An 18365-nucleotide genomic window follows, 5' to 3' on the forward strand; every position below is an offset into this window, starting at 1 on the left:
TAATAATAATAATAATAATAATAATGAATTGTAATGAGAAGGAAAACAACAAGAGAGCAAGAGAGGAACAAAACCCAGGGAAAAAAAACCAAGTGATACAACCACTCACCACCCACCGACTGATGCCCAGCCAGTCCCCAAGCAGCGATTGCTGCCCTCCAGCCAACTCCCCCCAGTTTCTATACTGAGCATGATGTCATATGGTATGGAAGAGCCCTTTGGCCAGTTTGGATCAACCATCTTGTTTGTGTCCCCTCCCAGTTTCTTGTGCACCCAGCAGAGCATTGGGAAGCTGAAAAGTCCTTGAGTAGTGCAAACATTACTTAGCAACAACTAAAACACCAGTGTGTTATCAGCATTATTCTCATACTAAATCCAAAACACAGCACTATACCAGCTACTAGGAAGAAAATTAACTCTATTCCAGTTGAAACCAGGACAGAGAGGACAAGGGGTAATGTTTATAAACTAAAAGAAGGTAGATTTAGACTAGATATAAGGAAGAAAGTTTTTACAATGAGGGTGGTGAAACACTGGAACAGGTTTCCCGGAGAGGTGGTAGATGCCCCATCCCTGGAAACATTCAAGGTCAGGTTGGATGGGGCTCTGAGCAACCTGATCTAGTTGAAGATGTTCCTGGTTATTGCAGGGGTGTTGGGACTAGACGACCTTTAAAGGTCTCTTCCAACCCAAACTATTCTATGATTTGAAACAGAATATACAGGCAAACAGAAGAAGAAAAGAAGTATTGTTAACAACATATTAAAGATGAGAAGCTGAGGCACAGACTCAGGAGATGCATGAATAATACATTCTGGGGGAGGACTGAACAAAAAAACCCCTCACATTTGCACTGACCAAAACCAAACTTCTTTTTGGTCAAAAATGAAAAGTATTTATTTTATATTGAGAAGTGTGTTTCATTCAACATGAAAAAAAGTCTTTTTTGAGGAAAACCATGGAAAGAAAGCACTAAATTTACAGGCTGTCACTCCATTTCTCAGGAAGATGTCTTGCTTCTTTCTACACTTCATCTTAGTTATAGACCTCTCCTAGCATGAATTTTCTCTTTATCTTAGCTCCATCTTACCAGTCAAGTTCCTAATCACAGTATTGTTGTATATGTTGTGGGAGAATGAAATGAGATAATTTTCATTTTTTTCTGTTGACTTCAGTTCTACTTTATATAAATATCTAAAATATAGAACTCTGCTGTTTCTAGTAAGTATTAGAGTTATTATGGCTCTTTTTCAATGCATATGTAAGTATTCTATGTAAGATGGAATGGTTTCGGTAGGAAGAGGTTGAAAGCAATCTAGACCAAGATGTTATGTAGTATCTTATACAATTAAAAAAAGTGTTCAAAGTCCTCCAGGATGAGGAGAGAATTGAGAGAGGTTCCAATAATTTCCAGGGAACTATGTTTTATGTAAATGATGCAGTTTACATTCTAACGGATTAGTGAAAGTAGACTTGACTTTCTCTTATTGTCTTCAAAAAAGTTTCAGAATTGCCAGCATAAGCTATTTTGATGTTTCTGAAAATTTTAAACCATTCAACCTCCTCCAAATGGCACCTTTTGGTTAAAAGTATTCAAAAGTTTTGGTGAAAAATAAGGTGATTTGCTCAAGTCGCATGTGAAGTTTCTGGTAGGGACAGAATATGAAGCATGTGTTTCTGTTCTCTAGTCCATATCACTCGTCCATTGATTATTGAATTCAAGGTACAGAAAATATGGCATATAACTTAAAAAAATTTTGCAATTTCATGAAGCTTCTCTTAATTCAGATTCCTCACAGATGTCAGCTACCTTTTTCATTATCTAATATCCTGTTCCATTAGGATTTTTCATGTCATGTCAAAGAGAGTTATGTTTGACTCCGGAACCAAAATGCAGCATGACTAAGAAAAGAGTAAGAAACCTTTTTAACTTCAAAGTCTTGAATGGCATGAAATTTTGTTTCCAAGGAAACTGCAGATTTTACTTTGGTAGAGGCTACACCACAAAGAAGGTGTAAAAGCCATCTTGTAAATTGTCTCTACAGATGTAAAAGCCATGTACAAGAATCTTTGGTTTAGTAGTCCCTGCCATGGAACAGAAGTGAAGCTAATTTCTTTCTTCCCATATACACAAACTGACAAAGACAACAGTTCTCTAGTGTCATAATGTAAGAAAATCAGAATTCAAATATTATTGCTATACATGAAAGATAAAACTAAAACCTGGCACTATTTCCAGAAATCACATTGAGGCCCATTCTCCCCTATGGAAATAAGGAAAATCAAGAATATCTCCATCCTTTTGACTGGAATCACATTCTTGCTTTTATTCACAGATTTTTACACGCTGAAAAGAGTCATCATCAGTAAGAACCCATGTCACTCTACCAAAGTTTAGTGTTATACTGATTCATATCAGCTGAAAAGTTGATACCTAGATTATGGTGTCTCTAGTATTATTAAAAATAGGCCTACTTTACAGCATATCACTAAATGCCACTAAAACCAAATGCCTAAATGTAAAGAAATATGATGTTTATACTCTCTGCCATTTTTCTTATGAAAAAGAAAGTCCCAATAGTAGATCTTCTCTGCTGAAAATACTATTTTTTTCATACAAATACTCTCACCATCACTTCTATAAATTGCTGTGAATTCCTGTTTGTTTCTTCCCCAACTGATTCCCAAACCCAATTCATTTAGCATGATGTTACAGCAGTAATTAACAAAATGATGAGTCAGTGCTTTCATTTGTAGTGCAGCATGGTGAGATTATACAGTACACTTTTCTCTTATTGCTATTTTTCCTTAACCCCTATTGTGTGCTTCAGTTTACTAATACCTCGGATTTGGTGAACTAAACTCTCGGATACTGGAAATACTCCCTATCTTAAAGGAGAAGCAATGCAAATTTACACCATTTCTGGAATCAGCTATAAAATCGAAAACAGATAAGCTTTCTTGGAATACTCAAATATTACTGGATTCCTCTAAATTTAAAGAAGGTGTCCTGTATATTACACAGAAAAACTAAAACTATTGCACAAATCACATTATTTCTGAAGTCAACCACTGTTAATATGAACTTCACATTCCCCTAGTGATTGTTCCAACACCATCAGCATGTTATACCCTCTTCATTCTGTTAACTGCTTGCCACAGTTGCATGTAAGCTTTATTTCAAGTGTGTACTGATGTTAACTATTACTTTGATTAACTCAGAACACAGAATGACTGTGCATAACAGGATTTAACCCTGTGCACAAGCAGTAGCTAATGAGTGAAGGTCTTCAGAAACTCCTGTCCTTAGAGCTAAAAGTCTGCCTTCTAAACTGCTGACATTTTAGCGATAGATACCAAGGCCACTTATCATTCAAGCCAAGAACCTTCAACATAAGTAGCACTGGGAATAAACATTCATCATGTAGGCTTTATTGTCTGCAAGGGCTGCTTTTATGTGCTTAGTTTTAGAGGTCTCTTTAAAACAATTTGGCTTGCATTGCAAAGTAAGTGAGAAAAAGCATTACCTTTCCTATTAGATGGCAAGAGCTATATTTTGAAATCTGGCATCTAGACCATACCTCTCACAGGCTTCACTGATAAAGATATAAATATTCTTCTGAAAGCAATGGGTGCCTGAGACAGAGAGAGTAGAAGTCACCACATAGCAAAGAGCAATTACAATTTGGGTTGTTGTGTTGGTTATGTCTGGAATACATGTAGTTTCCTGAATACCTTAAGGAAAGATATAAATCTTTGACCTGTGCCCTTCTCACTGGAATACACTCAGAAAATAAAAACCAATTTCTTATAAAGAGTTAAAATGTTATTTTGTTCTATACCTTAAATGATTCTTTGCACTAAGGATGAAATTGCACCTTCACCCCTAAGTAGCCTGATTAAATGACCCAGATTTAAATCACTATTCCAAAAATTGTTGACTGGGACCATGAGCACCAGTCTCCTATTTGCTGGTGCTTGTCTGTTCTAGGATGGCACTTCTTTTTATGAAATTCCTGAAAAAAATCCTATATGAAATACCATCTTCAGTACATGAAACCACATTTGGAATGGAAACGACCCTAACGACCCTAAGCCATTGCTACCATCTGTGCTCCATTTGGCGGTGCTGATAGGTTCCATCACATTGGTCGGTTATTGGAACTTCTTTTTTTCTACAAAAAGTTTCCAACCCAGACAGTTACATAACAGTATAAACAAAGAAAGAAAACATAGCCTCAAGGCCTTAAAAATTTAAAATCCTATTTTAGGGGCAACAGCTTTAACCTGATGCTCCATTAAGGTCCTTATGGAACAGCACATAGATTACTGGGATACACTACATACCCCCAAAAAAGTCATTATGTGAGAGATTATTAATTCCAAATTTATTTGGTGATCTCCTTGTTCCTTTCTCAATTAGCTCAGTGCATCTCTCGAGCTTGGCACCGAAGAACAAAGACAATGTTTTAAAAAGTGTGTGCAAGGGTCTGGCTGACTTCTTGGCTGAATCAGCAGTGCAGGTGGGACCTAATTTCAAGCAATACAGTGGCCTCATATAACACAGAAGTCACGACATAATTTTATGTGAATAAAAATTCCAGTGAGGCACTCCTGTGAGCACTGTTCTTTGCTACAATTTTAAATGCTTTTAAAAAAATGTTCTGCCATTCATATTAATTTTATTGACATTTGCTGTAGCTATAAATGAAACAGTTAAAGAGCTGGAGGCGTTCTTCTGAAATTACTGTCAGCTGTGAAGAATATGGTAAAGTTTGTGAAACTGTTCCCTTTAGCGATTTCAAGACCTGCTTCTGAGAGAATGAAGTGTATCTTGTCCTGTACAAAGTGGGGAAAAATTTCTGTGGAAAATGCTTTGAGAGGAGATACGTATCATGATGGGTAGAATATGATTTAATAATTTAGTAATTGTGTGGAGGTAAAATATATGAAAGTAAATGAGAAGAGCAGATAGAAATTGTTATCAATCTGTGTTGCAGATTTCATTCAAAACAAAAGCCAGATCTTCTCCTGAGTGAAATGTCCATTCTGCTGCAGCTAGGAAGAAGGTAGCCCATTTATAGTCATACTATTCCAGAGCTTGTTGAGGACAATTTAAGTGATAAAAATGGCTTCAACTGCTCAGAGTTACTCTATTTTATTCTCAACTGCAAATACCCCACTCAGTTTTTCTCAGAGCTGTCAGCGTAGTGCCACTGTGTAATGTTGTTGCCTCATGTACGTGTTACAATAATGCAGCCCACTCCCTGGCCATGGGCATGGTGCATGTGCCTCGCTAGTCCTGGCTGTCACACTTCTTCATTCCTCCTCAGATCGTCTGTATCTGACTGTGGAGAGTGACTCTGAACGATCTGAATTTTTAAAAGTGGTTTTATGGGCCAGCTAGGTCATAGACCAATGCTGTTAGCAAAGAAGCTGCAGCAGTGCATACACAGCAGTGTATATAGCTCATAACTTGCGATCATGATGAAAAGGAGTTCTCTAATCACAACAATAAGATCTACCAATAACGCAGGTCAAAGATGTCAAAATGTATGAGGCTTCTAACATATTATTTTTCATATATTAATACTACAGGGCAGTAGACTTTTCTATTCAGGCCCTTTTAAAATTTTTAGCTGTGCTATAATAGTTATCCCTTCTATCTCCTCCTTAACAAAGGAACCTTTCTGAGAAATTGAATCCCTAGTGTTTTATGGGAAAGTTTTCACCTTTCATTTAAGAAGTCAGAAACCAAATGGCACACTGTTTGTAAGCCAAGGGGAAGAAGCATGTGCTAATCTTATCCCTCCAACTTTCTACCTTACTGCTGCAACAAATTCAGAGAATAAAGCACCTAAAGTATGCCTAGAAGTGGTCCTTAAAAAAAAAAAAAAGAAAAGAGTTGAGGTTCACTCTCTGGAAATTTCAACAGTTAACATATCACCTGTTTGGCAATGCCATTATTGAACTGGCATCATGCCCTCACAGAAAGCGTCTTCAAAAGTTCCTGAGCAGAACAATAACTAGCAGAATTAATAATATAAATATATATATGTATGTGGTTTTTATACTGGTGAATATTGGCAAGATGCTAAGTATAGAAATATTTTAAGGGTTTGTTTGCAGGTGTTTTGGGTTTTTTTGCTACGTAGGGAGGATTTACTCTAACATTACTTTTGTGAATTTGTATGAGTTCCATCATTTAAAGCAGAATTCTATATGAATGTAGTCAATGTACATCCTTTTTCATAAAACATAGTTTATGTATTTTGCGGAGGCAATTGGAGGGTTCTTTTGTCTGATGGTGTATATTCACATATAGAGACACTGAAAAGCAGACCAAAAGTTTACTTATGTCTGTATGCCCCTCTTTAGTTAATGAATGGGAATGGTATAGCTAATTGCTACCTATCTTCTCTCTGCAACAAATGTAATTAGCATTAAAATACAACTTTAACAGAGAAGAGACCGAGTTGATCAAACAATATGAAAAACAGAATTTATGAATGTTTGTTATGAAGCTGTTTTTCCATAATATCGTTCACCATATAGCTTGGTGAAAATCAGGATAAATTGTTTGCAAAAGTATGAACCTGCATTTGAAACAGAGGCAATTGTAGCATTGTTCTGAATGTAAGCTTGTAATGAAGGAATTAATTTTTTTTTTCTGAGGATCTTTCAAGTGTTTTCAGCAAGAACTGTCCACACAATCATTCTCTGATATCTGTACATTTAGGATCAAGGACCAAATGAAAAGATGCTTGCTTTAAATGAATATTACTAAGCAACAGGGCGTGAATAAAAAAATAAATATTTTATTTATGAAAACAACTATATATATGTACAGGTTACAGCACATGGAGTAAGAAGATTGGAAGATAGCAAACTATTGAGAAAGAGGAAATGAACTCCTAGACGTTCCAGCAATTGTCTGCCTGTCCTCGCCAAAGGTTGGTTATGACAAAATTAATCAAATGAGATTAAAAAAAGTCTACACCCTGTATAACTAGAAAGACAATATTTGCATGACATCCAAACTTCTCATAATGGTAACAACAAGTATGCTAAGAGTTTATGCTACAGGAATGCTAAAAAGATAATACAAGAGACATAATTTAATCATTTCAGAAACCCAGACGGATGGATCTCTCCTTCAGATATAACACTTCATACATATAAGTACAATTATAGAATGAAATAACACAAACACACCTGTATGGGTACATAGACACAGGACCTGGGTACAGGTCCTGTACCTGAGGTAATATAACCTCATTCGTGATTACCCCTTTCCTATCTCCACAAAAGTATTTGATAATTTCTAAGGAAGAAACATAAGTAGGATATTAAATCTCTGTAGCTAGGGTGCTGTATCTGACTGGTTTTAATGCATGTTCTCTGCCCCATTATCTTTCTAATGTGGTATGGTCCAGAGTATCGTATTCTTTCACAGAGATGCAGAAAGCTGTATTTACAATACTGAAGATCCAAAATCCCAGTTCTTTCTATATGTATATTTTTTGACAGTTCTTTGTGCTGAATTTCTGATTTTCATAGCTGGTGTTGAGTTTATCTTCCAGGGCCTATACGCTGAAAAATTAAATGTCATTTGGTTTAGCTCATTACATCATCTGCTAATGGTCTGGTTTCATTGTACATTCATTGACGCTGTTGATTCCATGCAGCATCAGCTTTCCTGTAGAGATTTTCCTATTGTATAGTTTGTTCCACAGTTATTCCTATTTTTTTCTGTATGAAAAACCCATGTAAAAACAATGCATGAGGGAGGAGAGAGGGCTGACTTACTGAAATATTTATAGTTGTACATGTCTAAGATCTATATTCAGCAACAGTGCCCTTACCATAAAGTACATCTGCATTGCCCTTGAGTAAATCACCTGCTGTGTATTGGTAGAGTTGGAATGCTTACTATGTTGTTATTAATGTAATTAATGAAAGAGCCAAGCACATTTTTTGATCAAGCCTTGGGGTATTTCCGAGTTTTCAGCGTGAAATAGACCTTCTGTGTGATCTGTGATCATTATTCCTACCCCTTGCCCTCAGTGTAGCCTCTCCCCTCTGTGACCAGGCAATCTTCTTGTGGCATATGTGAAGAGTTTTCAGAGCAGTAATTGTTTGTATGCCCTTATGGATATTACATTGAATTATACATCAGTCTCTAATTTAAACTTAACCCACTGGTATTTTTCCCTCTTGTAATTTCTATAAACATTTGGTGTGTACCTGGCTGAACTGTTGTAGCTAAAATTGTTGCTGCTGCTGAGCTAGCATTGGTGTTTGCTTCCACATAAATATGTTCTCTATTGAAGCTTCTCATTGAGACTAAGTATTTTTTTGTGGTTTTCATATCTCCTTTAAAATATTTTGACTTTTTAAAAATTTGGTGACTGTTCATCTACTTTACCTGTTTTCCCACACTTTCAAAGCACCACTTCCTTTTCCTTTCTCTTTCAGACATGCAAACTGGCTGTTGGTTTATATTGTTGCTTCTGTGGTAGACCAAAAGCTACTTAAAACTATGCATGTAATTTTTGTTCCTATTTAATTATAAACAGAACTTGAGGACTGTTTCAACTGTTGTAGAAATATTTACTACTCCCAGTAAATAAAACTCAGCAATAATCCTTTGACTTCGGAGATTTTATTTCAAATATTATCCTGGCTCAAGTAATTTTATACATACTACAAATACTGGTGTCAATTTTTTACTTTGTCATTAAACTCAGATGTTCTGACATCTTCCATTTAGTTACAAAAATGCATGTCACATGCACTTTTTTCTTTCATGCTGACACTGATTTTTATCTCTTAATCTGGTGCATCATACTAAATGTCTTTACCTTTTTCTTCAATAACATTAGGCCAGTAACAAAATCCATCTCTGTATGCTTGGATTTCATGAGTCAATCTATATGCAAAAGGAGTAGTTTCTACTTCCTTAGAAGATATGTGCCCCCATGGTTCATTCCTAGCAGTCAAGTTTTAGTAGACTTGGGTTACTTCCGCATTTTTAAAAGACTTTGTCATGCTTTGGTATTTTTATTTGGATACTGCAATGATTTAGGTACTGTGTCTATTAATTCATCTTGAGATTACGATCTTATTTTTCATTATAAGAAAAAAGCCATATATTGATATTTCCTTTCCTCCTGCTTTTCATTTTCCATTTGAACTAAAATTATTAAGAAGTTCTGGCAGAGAATAACAGTAGGTCAATAACTTAAATGTTAAGGTAAGCTAGATGGTAACTCCTATTAATAGTGCTGGGAGAAAGCTGGGAAAATCACCTTAGAAAAGAATTTTCCTAGTAAATGCCTGTCGTTCCCTGCAGCAGTCTTGTTAATGAACTACACCACAGCTGGATACAAAGTATAAGGCTAACCTATGGCATTTGCTATTTTTGGCTGCTTAAATCTAAAGAAGATCTATCTGATTAAAATGTGGTAAATTTTCCCCTTCTGAAAATAGGTTTTGCAAAAGAACCCCACAAAGGAAAAACACTTGATTATGTCTGTATTTTCCTCTGCTTTAACTTTTAAGCAAAGCTAACAGATTAAGCAGCCACAGAAGTCTACCTGCCTCAGTGTTTTGTTTGTGAACAGAAAAACTTACACTAAAGGCAGAAGGTTTTGGTAAGATGTAAAATGCAGTGGACGGGACTTGTAAAACATTGCTGGATTTCAGGCTGAAATTCTTAAGAAGGATTGTGCTAAAAAAAAAAGATCTCTCTGCTCCCCGCTGGCCAGAGCGTTGCCTCACCCCCCATCAGAGATCCAAAACAACCAGCTGGCAAATGAGCCATCCACTGGGTCTTCTGACTATAATTCCATGCAAAGAAATGTAATCTTAAGCAAGACCCCTCTTCATTTTTTTTACCATGATATCTGTCTATAGAATGTGCTGTTGTCTTATCTTTTAACTTTGTAGTGATGAATATGAAAATTTGTTTATATTTTTGTTACCAGAACAGAAATAATGAATATTTATAACAAATTGGGTCTACAAGGCATAAATTACCATTTGGTTAAACTGTACACAAATGCATTTTGGTTCTTTTTTTAATTACTGCTTGTTTAAAATAATCAATTTAAAATAATTACATGCATTGCTTTCATTCCCTTAGTCTTGATACTTATGCTAGGCACTTGCTTTATTATATAAAGCATTTCTAGATACTCATGGTTTTAATGTTATTAGAGTAGTTGCTTGGAGATATTAAGCATAACTCTATTAAAATTTAATAAGAATCAAATTCTAAACTTCTCAGGAACAAAACTCTTTCACAAGTCTGTTTATGGGCAACGTTTTGCACACTGCATGCTTTCCCTGAACACCGGCTACAGCCAGGAAATTTTTCTCTTCTGATATGTAATAAGTTAACTTGCATCTTTTTTTAAAACAAGAGAGTTTAGAGGTCCTGCAGAGTGCAGATTACTCTATTATAAATACTCAGTGTTAATAAATTTACAGCAGAACTTAGAATATGTGTAAAGGAACTGAGATTTCTTTTTAGGAGAAGTATTAAAATGATATTTAGTTATAACAAACGAATTTTGAAGGTGCACACACTATTTTGGCTTTATATACCCATCTTGTGTATGGCATATGGCCGTACTTACATATTGATTCTTCAGTAGTGGAAATGGAAAATTTCAAATAATACAGGCAAATATGACAACACACTCAGGTGATGTAAGAACAAGGTAATTCCTGTTGCATTTTTATACTACAGAGAATCATTTGTGACAAAGTAAAAGAGTTGACTCAAAATCAGGAATAACTTTTTTATGTTGTTTGTTGATGTCTGCTAAAGAAGAACAGAAAACTTGACTAGAAGATAATGAAAATGGATGAATGTGTGTGTTGCAAAAAGTAAACACATCATCAGCTATAGTATTCAAGACTTTTATAGTCCAATTAGAACTCAAATAAGAACATCCATTACAACGACATCAAATGAGAACTTTTTGACCTTTGATATTTAACAATATCAATCTGGTAAACATATTTTTGGGAAGCTTGAAAAACATATATTTATTTGTAAAGTAGAATAAAAATTATCTTCCTGCCTTTTTGCTTAGTGGAAATAATGATAACAGTTCAAACAAAAATGCCTTTTTTAAGGATCATTTGTGAAGTAATGCATAGTAGTAGTTCAAGTCCTCTCTGGTCTACACAAAGAAATGCTCATGGAATTAAGAGGTTTATCCTTTTGAACCTGATAAATAGCTGTTCACATTTTAAAAGTGTCAGCTTGCAGTTGTTTCCTATGCAAAATATAACTTTGAAAATGCAGACTAGCCTAAGTTGAAACCATAGGCTGAAAGCAAATCATTACCTTTCCATAAAATTAACAAGATTTTCCTGCTCTCCTACTAATAGCCTTATCCTTCAGGGATGACATTTAAGAGCTATGAAGCCCCTATTTATTTTTTTGTATTAAAAATCTTATTTCAACTCTCTTTAGTTCCATGAAGGCATAGAGACTTCACAGAAATGAAAACTGAATCAGCCAAACCTTTATTAGCTGCTTTTTTTTTTTTTTCTTTCCTTCCTGGGGGATAGTCTTGTAAGGAGACCTAGTAGATTGTTGTGAGATGCTTCACTCTTCCAGGAAAAAAAGAGCTAAGGGGTAGCTGATACTAATATGTTAATATCACAAATTCCAACCATCTTAAAGCTTCTCTGAGAGATTTAGCTTCTGGGATCATATAAAATTAAATTAGAATTTTACATTACGTAACAAGTTTCTACGGTGAATAAAGAGGTGAACTAAAAGATGTGATCCTACTTCCTCTAAAAAAGACAAAACAAATTAGTCTTTCTCACAAATCCACTATTCACATCTATTCATTTTCAGTACTTGGCTTAATCTTTTTACATGACTGAGATATACAATGTTCTTTTAATTTTTTCCTTGGCTTCTCACTCCTTAGCTTGATATAAAGAGAAGTATCCAGGACACAGAGTGGTTAACTGTTAAACCGGGGCATTAGGTATATAATTCTGTATTCAAGATTATTATAATGTCAGGAATTGCCTCCTGTTTGAAGATGAATGCAAAAGTGGCAGTTTGATGTATTGCAAGTTTCACTACCGTAATTGCATTGCTGAGATGGAGAAGACATCTTAGTTGACCTACAAATGAGTGGTATAGTGAGTGACAGTGGATGTCTCATAGCAGTCTGCATGGTGGTCTAGCTTTCACCTGCATTCTGCTGGTCTTTGAGATGTTGGCTAAAAACTTTATTTCCTTTTAATAGGGTGAGATGGGGAAAGGGTAGAGAGTAGAGATTGGATGTCTTCTTGAATCAGTAGTCATGAAATGAGTACTTTCTCAAGAAGACAAACAGAAGAAGGACTTGAGAAGTAGAAGATCATGTGGAAAGAGTGTAACAGAAAGACTGAAAAAAAAACCCCAAATTAAGAAGAGAGAGAAAGAAAGCAAAATGGTTGTCTGATGAAAAGGTGTGAAAGCTGATTATACAGAAAATATCATGTGATCAGTCTCATGGAAGAGAAGATCCAATGACTAGGGATTCACTTAGAGATATTAGTAAGTTTCAGACATGACAAAGGAGAAGAACAAGGAAGGGATTCTACATTACAAGATCTGTAGGCATCTACTGAACATGGCCAATGCAATATATTTCAAGATCCTTTATTAATAACAACTGATAATCTAAAGAGGATACAGAAGACAGAAAGATGCAGGAGTAAGTAGTAAGTATTTAGGTGTAGCAGAGAAGCTGAGAAGGAACCTTGACTGGAGCATGGGAGAATTCACTGAGCACCCTTTATGCTGGGGTAAATTAAATTACAGGAACAAAATGGATATGCCCAGTAATTGCAGATATTCAAAAAGTGACAACTTAGGTGATATTCAGTCACATTTTTCCAAGTCCTGTCAAAGTTGATTAGAGAGTGACAAGCTCAAGAATTAGTATTGTAAGGAATGTATGACTACTGGGACTGCTGATGGAACAAAGGAAACTTTTTTGATGGATTGATTCTAGTCATTTAGGATTGAAGCTGGCATGAAAGAATACCTTTTACTAAAGAATATAGAGAATGGAATGAGATAAATTAATGATTTCCACTTTTGGCTGTAATGATCAAGAGAGGAGAAATAAGGAAAATGAGGGTACACTGAGGAATTCAAGAAAGAAAATGGAAGTGATGTGCAAGACCTGTTATAGTAATGTGGATACCAAAGACATGATGAAAACAAATTGCAAATAAGATTTAAAAACCCAGGAATTTTATATATATAGATATATATATATTTATTAAAAGGTAAAAATGGTGGTATCGTATTGCATGGTAATGATATAAAAGATTCTAGAAGAGTAACATAGAATCATAGAATCATAGAACAGCTCAGGTTGGAAGACACCTTGAAAGATCATCTGGTCCAACCTTTCATGGGAAAGGGAGGCTAGATGGGATTATCTAGCACCCTGTCCAATTGCACCTTGAAAACCTCCAGTGACAGGGACTCTATCACATCCCTGGAGAGGTTGTTTCAGTGATTCATTGTTCTCACTGTAAAAAATTTATTTCTTATATGAAGACGAAACCTCTCCCAGTGCAACTTGTACCTGTTGCCCCTTATGCTCTCCATGTGGCTCCTTGCAAAGAGATAGCCTCTGTCCTCTTTGTAGCTGCCGTTTAAGTTCTGGAATACTGTGATGAGGTCCTCCTGAGCCTTCTCTTAACATGGACAGTTTAAGATCTGTTTGGGCTAAAGTCACTTTGGAGATGAATAATGAAAGGTTCTATGATAATATTGGTAGGAATTGCAGGAGGTTTTGTGACCACTGTGTTTATACGTAGATGAAAGTTTCTTTATCAAATAGCCACTGTCAATACAAATGGAAGGCAACAGTGTCAGGTTTGGAAAAAAAAACCTCACTGCTTTACCGTCCAAATAGACTGCTGACTACAGGAAACTGAAGTATTTAGCATTAAAAATGAAAGTTTGAAAGGAAATATTTGTACTTATTCATGAGACTGCCTGACTGAAAAGTAGCAAATATAGTCCTTACATGTGGTGGAGGGTGTGGGAAAAAAGATAACATGGAAGATCATAGTTTTAACACTCAGATCCTGCATGCAGTGGTACTGAACAAGATTTCAACATGGAAGTAAAAATAAAGTAAAAATAACTATAATGTAGATTTATCAAAGATAGTTCATATTAGAGATAGTAATCTTTGGCTTTGAAAGAACAATTAATTTTTCAAGACAACGAATGACTTTTCTATCTCTTTTAATAACAGAATCACAGAATCACAGAATCGTATAGGTTGGAAAGGACCTTTAAGATCATCGAGTCCAACCGTAAACCTAACACTACCAAGACCACCACTATACCATGTCCCTAAGCACCTCATCCAAACGTCTTTTAAATACCTCCAGGGATGGCGACTCAACCACTTCCCTGGGCAGCCTGTTCCAATGCTTGATAACCCTTTCAGTGAAGTAAAATTTCCTAACAAACCACTTAGTAAAGGTTTTGATATGGTACCACACAGAAAACTACTCATTCAAAGGGGGAAAACAGGATTAATGCAGTAACTGTAGGGGAGAAAAGCAAGTAGAGGTGAGACAATGGACTGTATTGAAAGGACAATTATTTGACTATAAAGGTCTACCTTTCACTGAGAATCTTGGCACAGAAAGAAAGACTGAGGGTAAATCTGTTGATTACATGAAGCCACATGGCCATTGTGTAGATGAATTCCAAGATGTTGGACAGGAAATAACAGATGATCCTGAGATTTGGCAAAATATAAATCAGACAAAATTTTAACAAGCTAAACACTTAGGAACTAATCTGATTTTACTCCATAAGCTTCAGTTCATCAATTGGAGAGTTCATAGTGTATTTTTCATTTCAGTGTATATATGTGTGTATTATATATATGTATACATGTATACACAAATATATTAATTTCCATTATGCAGCTATGAAGGGCCTGAAAAACATTAAAAACAGTTGCAGATGTGCAACTGATCATATGCTAAAGAGCAGGATGCCTGTGGTCCATTGAAGGACTAATGAGGATCTATGCAAGACAGATGTAATATCATGCAGGGAGGATGAGCAGATCAGGCAATGGCCCAATATAGCATGCAAAGATTTAAACATTTGGCATATGACCTTGAAAATATGCTTAGTGTTTGACTAATCTAAATACCTATTAAAGTGCATGATAGATGCATGACAGAAGACAGCATCAAATAGAAAAGCATATGGATATAAAGGATAGTCATCACTTGCAATCCCTGGTTGCCAGCTGCTGAAACCTCCTGTGTGCTGTTTAATCACTGCTACACAGGGTTATCCTTGTTATTTGCCAGACTGTAGAATAAAGGACACTGAGTGACAGCTTTGGTATTTGACCAAGCTTTGTGGCTGGACAAGGTTAAATGAGTGTCGTCTCTGGACTGATGTTAGAAATAGCTTCTAAGCAGTCAATTGTAGTCACTGAAGAAAGAGTCTCTGCAGTGCCAGTAATGGCCAGTGAGCCATTTGGCCAGTGGGTTAAAATGGCCAGTGGCCAGTGGAAGACAGATCCTGAAAGAAGCCACAAGCAAAAATATCTGGTTTTACTAGTGATGGGGAGGTATTAATATAATTGTTTAATAACACTTGTCATTTAAACTTCTCTACACAGTTCCAAGACATTAATGTGCAAGAGGGAATTCCAGCTCATTTTGGTACAGAGATGTTGTAATAGGAGAACCAGAGAACTGGTGGTCTTTTGTGAGAGTAAACAGAGAGGCTGGTTTATTTAATCGAGTAAACTGAAAGTTTGAAGGTGAAGACTGAATGTCCCAAGGACTACAAACCAGCTATAGGGAAGAGTCTTTAAAATTCAAAGGACCACATTCAAAACAAGAAAAAGTTGAGCTAGGTGTTGCAAAAAATAACTTCCAAATTTGGTTTGAAATTAAGGGGAAAAAAAAAGCTTCCTACTTTCAGTGCAGTGATCTTCCAAAACAGGTTTAAGTAAGAGTGGAGTGGTGACAAGCCACTTAACAAGCTTTGAGGTAGACCTTAATAAACACAAGAATAAGATTATGTGTTACGGTGATAGCAAAGTAATGCAGAAAGTTCCTTTTACTGTTGTGCTTTGTGTTTCTGTGCCAGAACCATTTTATATTCTTTTTCTTATAACTTTTTTCTTTACAAGTAAATAATTTACTTCATTCATACCATACCCAAAATATTTACCTTTGTTTAAAATATAAACCAAATCCTACCCCTTGTGCCTTTATTTCTGTGATATACCTGTTGTCTCTTTCCACTGGTACAAATCAAAATCTGCCATTCAGTGAAGTCACTCGTAAAAGAAAAGAGGCAGCAAAGAAAAAACAGCAAGCTCTAGGAAATCTTCAGCTTAGGATATATTGCTACATGGAAAACCTGGAGCTATTAACACACTCTTCTGTACTCTACCATAACACCTGAGGATAACAGAAAGCAAGAGGCCTAGTGCAAATTTTATCTTAAGACTATGTAGCAAAACGTTGGAGGCTATATACAAAACTACTATGATTTCTGTGATGTTGCCAGATGAGTTTTCCCATGCTATATTTTTTGTAGTCTTTCACTGCACATGGAGACGACTAATGCACATTTATTGGCGTATCTATGTAAAAAGTTCCCTATCGTGTTGCTTACCTACTGGAAATATCTAGACAACACATGATGATATTAAGATTAAAAACCTCCTGATTAATACCAGACAGAACATTTGCAATCAAATTATCTATATCAATGGGGCACGTGGAGAACATTTTGTACATGAGTTCAGCAGTTCATAGAGTGGTGCCATTACTGACATAGAACCACCCGTTATTCACCTCATGAGCTCTGTTGTAGTGTTTCAGAAATCTTAATCTTATATAAAATGGTATTTCTTGTGTCTTAAAATAGATGCTTGTAATATGGTTTAGAATTTGCACATTGGCAGCCAACCTTGACCACGCTGTGAAACAGAGTGCAATACAATGCGATCTCTGCTCCATGACTGCAGGCGGAGAACTACAGAAAAAGGTCAGTGGACATTTTGCCCATTATTCAGATGAAGACACAGACGTAGAAATGAACAACTGCTGTGTCGCTTTGGAAAATGAAAATCACCATTAACACAGTACAATACAGTGGAGGTTTTGCTACTTCTGCCATTTCTGACTTTATCTTTGGAGACAAGTATTTCTTACTGTCTTTAAGCACAATTTGTGAAACATATTGCTTTGAAAAGCAACCTAGTTGACTTTTTTTCCTAAACAAAGAAGGTTTTATCCTTTTTTTTTAAATATGCACTATTTCTTTTTTAATTTATTCTCATAAGCAAGGTTTTGAAACAGTTAATGATTGCTTTTTCATTATTAATTGGATAATTGGTTCAGCTTTAACCTTACACTGAGTTCCTGGAACACTAAGAAAAAACTTTTTGAGTCATGAAGGTACACAGTTTTGTAATATTTCATAGAAGAGTGTGGCAGATTTTAGGATAACTATTTAACAAGACATAACTTTAAGAGTAAAGAGTGCAGATGCTGTGCAATCTGTTCTAGCTGCATTCATGATCTCAGTTGCTGCAACTGGTCCTTTTCTATATGTGTGTGAGAAATAGAGTTATTATGGGGCTCGTTAAAAAAAAATTGCCTGTATATAAATAAACAAGTAGGTACTAGATCAAAGTATAAGTATATAGCACTGAAGAATATAGGTCATTGTTGCTGAGGTTTACAAAACCTGCAGCTTCCATGCCAGCTTTGTGCCTGCAGGTCTTCTCAAGGATCTCCGATGAAACTCTTTCCCTGAAATCCCTGCCATGAGCCCCCCCACTCCCAGGGGTTTAGTTGTGTGGGTACGAAGGACCCAGGATCCAGCCCTGACATGGCTTAGCTGTGTTACCTTGACTCAGACTGCAGAGAAAGAGCCATGAGACGGCCTGTAGAGACAGAAAAAGGTAAAAGTTACAGAAGTAGGATTGCCGAGACAGGATCATTAATAAATCAAGAGGAAAAACAACAGCAAGGAATGGTATAAAGCCCAAAAGGAGAACATAGTTTTTACTGAGGGTCATTGGGTTGACTTGTCAGTACTGTCAGTTAATAGGAGACAGCAGCTCAGTAACATCCAGGACGAGTCCCACGTAGCTACAGAGGCTAACCCTTCTCCCCTGGATGCCACCTTTCTGGCATCCGTATGCTGTGCTGTATGGTCTTGGTGTGCTGTATCAGGGGAGGTGAGCATGACAATGCTTGGCCAAACAGCTCGCTATAACTCCTTTATACTTTAAAGCTGTGTATACCCGACT

Source organism: Ciconia boyciana, chromosome 5 (genome assembly GCF_034638445.1).
Source record: "Ciconia boyciana chromosome 5, ASM3463844v1, whole genome shotgun sequence".
NCBI lineage: Eukaryota > Metazoa > Chordata > Aves > Ciconiiformes > Ciconiidae > Ciconia > Ciconia boyciana.